This window comes from Physeter macrocephalus, chromosome 7 (assembly GCF_002837175.3).
Source record: "Physeter macrocephalus isolate SW-GA chromosome 7, ASM283717v5, whole genome shotgun sequence".
In the NCBI taxonomy this organism is placed as follows: Eukaryota; Metazoa; Chordata; class Mammalia; order Artiodactyla; family Physeteridae; genus Physeter; species Physeter macrocephalus.
The window spans coordinates 56,391,971-56,395,358 of NC_041220.1; positions in this window are offsets into that span (position 1 = coordinate 56,391,971).

The following is a 3,388-nucleotide window of genomic DNA, read 5'->3' on the forward strand; positions in this document are numbered from 1 at the left end:
GAAATTAAGAGCAGGAGAAATTAAATAACTCAAAGTCATAGATTTCGTTAGTGGCTGAGTCTGGAATAGAAACTAGGTCTCCTGACTCTAAATGCATTGCTCTCTTGACTAGTTGCTCTGAGCAAAACGCTTTAAGTCATTGGTTTATGGATATAAAAATGCCCATGTTGAGAAATAAGGAAAAAGGAAGATAGTCTTCTAAAATATGTCTCAGCCATGATACCCAATCAGATGGCTATGTTGCAGCAGCTGTCTCAGGGAAGTTATATTCAGAAAAAGCAACGCATCACCAGGTCTCTTAATCCCATTGGGCAGTAAATGATTTCACAGTGTATCAGGCAGCACAGCAACTGGCATTTCAATATTTCCTCCTGAAGGGAAGATGAATGCAAAATAGCTTTACCTTCATGCTCTAGCTGGTGATTTCCCTGCTGTGCCCTTTATAACATAGGTTGGGGAAAGAAAAAAAAAAAGGAAGGGCATGAATAGAGTCTGCCAGCTATTCCAGGTATTCATAAGCTCAGAAAAAATCTAAAGTTCCTACTAGTAACAATAATAATATCTAATAATAATAATTCTTAACATGAACTGAATGTAATACAAATTGATTATTACTTAAATTCTTAAAACTTTCAACCAGCAATCATAAAAGATGAACAGTCTTTTTTGTGTGTGATTAACTGATAAATACATAGGCTTAGAGAGTTTAAAGTTCTCAGAGAGCTGGAAAGTGGTATCTAATTGATTCAGTTCAAAGTTACTATAATATACATAATACAGGCATAGAATGTAAAAACGTAATTAACGTAAGGATCTCTAAAGTATCATCTGGATGCCTTTGTTAGTTTCTTTATTGTCATGGTCAAGGCCTGCATTCCTTGTCATGAAAAGAAATCAACTTTTAATTCTTTTTAAGAGTACATGAAATCATCTCCCAAGAAACTGTATGATGGTTTTCAAACTACCATCTCTATCAGCTCTGACCAATTCAAAGATAATTAGACCTAGCTCTTTAATTTCACATTTTTTTTGTTAACCACACGTTAAAAATAAAAAGGAACAGGTAATATTAAATTTTGTAATATATTTTATTTAACCCAATATGTTAAACATGTTTTTCAATTCAACTTGTAATCAAAAAAATACCACAGGGACTTTCCTCGTGGTCCAGTGGTAAAGAATCAGCCTTCCAATGCAGGGGACGCAGGTTTGATCCCTGTTTGGGGAACTAAGATTGCACCTGCCATGGGGCAACTAAGCCCGCGTGCCACAACTACTGGGCCCACGCATCTCAACTAGAGAGCCTGTGTGCCACAACTGCAGAGCCCATGCACTTTGGAGCCCATGTGCCACAACTAGAGAGAGAAAAACCCACATGCCACAACTAGAGAAGCCCACATGCCACAACTAGAGAGAAGCCTGTGTGCTGCAAGGAAGAGCCCACGTGCTGCAACGAAAGATCCTGCATGCCACAATGAAGATCCCGCGTGCCGCAACTAAGGCCCAATGCAGCCAAAAATAAATAATAAAAATTAAAACAAACAAAAACCGCCAAACAAAGCTTGGCTCATTTAAAAAAAAAACTACAAATAAGATGTTTTACATTTTCCATACTAAGTCTTTGAAATCCACTGTATTATTTTACAGTTATCTCATCATATTTTAGTTATTTCCAAGTAAGTTTTTTCTAATATATAATGTCCACTAATGTATGTTGCATTTATATTAAAAACATCATCACAGTAACAGTAGTGTCTTTAAAATGCAGACATTTGGAAGAAAATGTCAAACATATATAGTTGTTTATAGGTTTGCCAGTAAACCGTGCTTGAATTGTCTTTTGATCTGAATATTAGATTTTTTACAACAGCATTTCTAGAATAAATTGCATCTTTTCTTTTTTCTCATATGTTTTACAATTAAGAAAAATAGTTTTGAATAATGCATCTCTTCTCTGTTCAAGTAGCAGCTAACACCTACACTGCTGTCTGCTATTAAGTATAATTGTTATTTCCAGTACCTGGTGTCCGAGTCATTTTCTGTGTCTGTGAAAACTGTCTTCATTACCATCTTTGACTTATTTAACATTGCTTCTCAACCTAATTTTTAGACTTTATATCACATTTATTTCCATACTGTGAAAAATTTTCTGTAGTACTGTTTACTCTAATAATGATTTTTTCCAAAGGTGATAATTCTTCCAGGAAGCCCATTGTTAATTATCTTCTGAGATCTACTTTTCAGTTGTTCCTAATATGTTTTGCCTTCAAATGAATCAATACTTTCAATTAATCACATGTTATTATGTCATAATATTGCTTGACTATATTTTTGTCACATCCCCTTACTGGTACTGAATTTCACTAGAAAAAATAGTTGAACTTCTATTATCAGAGAAGAACCATATCTTTCAACATTCTGGAATGCAGTTTTTGCAAAATAATAGAAAATCAATTAAGAAGAAACTCAATAAATAAGTACCTCCCATAATACAGTTTTACTTATGTGAAACAAGAATCATTTTTATAGCAAATGGTATTTTATAAAGGTCAAATTTATTTCATAGCAACGAACAAAACGAGGTAGGAACTGTAATGTGGCTTGGTACTGACTATGTTAGGATGCTGAAACTGACAATTCAAGTATCACTCATAAGCAAGTGAAAATCAGTTCAATATTTTTTTTAAAAATCTATTTCATTACCGTTTTATGAATCCTATAAGTAGCCCATCTTGTACAGTAGATGTTGGATATTTCAGAACTAGGAATTCTGAACCTGTAAGGCTGTAACTCCATGAAATTATTCATTCAAATCCATGTCTTTCTTTTTTCGTCTGAGCATTCATGTTTACTTTTCTCTTCTCATTCTTTATTTTCTTCTTCCCTCAATCTCTGATTCTGATATCACACGTCCTAAACTTATCTTTGTCTACACACTGCTTCTCACAATAGACAAGGTGAAAGAAAGGAACAGGAAAAAAGAATATAATATTGGGGAAAATATATTTAAAAAAGGAGGTGAATAAAGATCCAGGTTGCAAAGGAAGCCCTCCCATTTTCTAAATGTTTTCCCTGCTTGCTAGTGGGTGATAACTCCAGCAGCTAACATGCATTGTGTGATAGCTCTGTGCCAGGCACTATTCAGAGTCTTTTATAAATATTAGCTGATATAATTCTGAAAAGTCTATGAGGTATATCAAATTATTATTTCTATCTAATAGATACTAAAGCCTAGGAGGACTAAGAAATCTTCCCATAGTCACATGACTAGTGAGTGCCAGGGCCGGGATTTGACCCCAAAGTTTGGTCCCAGAGCCTGAGCATGGTTAATAACTCATGATCTTCTGCTTCTTAACTGCTCCGGAGTTGGGAAATTATTTATATAACA